This window comes from Plasmopara halstedii (genome assembly GCF_900000015.1).
Source record: "Plasmopara halstedii genome assembly, contig: Scaffold_262, whole genome shotgun sequence".
Lineage (NCBI taxonomy): Eukaryota > Oomycota > Peronosporomycetes > Peronosporales > Peronosporaceae > Plasmopara > Plasmopara halstedii.
Genome location: NW_020187183.1, coordinates 237,577 through 238,570, shown reverse-complemented (window position 1 = coordinate 238,570; position 994 = coordinate 237,577).

The window sequence follows — 994 nt, the reverse complement described above, 5'->3', positions numbered from 1 at the left end:
GCAGTATTTGGTTCCCGGAACCAGGTCAATCTCATGACGCACACCTCGGTCCGGAGGTGGGCCCGAAGGCGGATCTTTGGAGACGACGTCTAGAAACTCCTTTTCCAAAGGATTGTACGGATCCAAGGGATTCTGTAGGTTCGACAATCCACTCCGTGCGTTCAGTACTCTCTAGGTGTCTTCTAAGACAGCTTCAATCAGAAGCGACGACGAGTTTATCTCCTCGTCCGGTCGTTCAATGACCACTTCGGACAAATCACCTGCCTTCAAGGCACTGCCGAACTCTCCAAGGGACATCTCGTCCAGCTCAAGAAGAGCATCTAGTGCAGACATAGCCTCGAGGCGGATGTCGCCACCTTTCTCCCCCGTTACAACAATGACGAGGGTGTATAACTGCGAACCGTAGTCTACGGTAGACATACTTTGGATCAGGAGCGACGCCCGGCGTCTTGCATCCAGCATATGACGTCGCCGTTGCATTTGTAAAGAGGTTCTATGTCTCGGTGAGACCAGGGTGAACACGCACTCCGCGTCGTCCGGTGTCACCCTCACTGTCCGCTCCTTTGGAGCTCCAATGTTATCAACAACATCCGACGAAGAGCTGCTCTTCGTCCAGTGGATAACGTGCCAATCCAAGCGCATCTGAAGAGCCGTGCCCAAGATGCCTCGGACCCTGTCCGACCACGCCCATAATGGCATGCCGCGACTGCTTCGCAGCGAGAGCAGTGCTCAGTGGTTTACGTGCCATTTCACGTCACGGGGGCCTCGTCCTTGATGCCTCGGCCCTTGGCCAACCATGTCACGCATGACATGCAGCGACTGCTTCGATATTCGAGCAAAGCTCAGTGGCTTACGGGCCACTTCACGTGCATCAGATGGGCCTCGCCCTCGATGCCTCAGCCCTTGGCCGACCATGTCACGCATGACATGCAGCGACTGCTCCGAAACTCGAGCAGCGCTCAGTGGGGTACGTACCACTCCACAATCAGCCGCG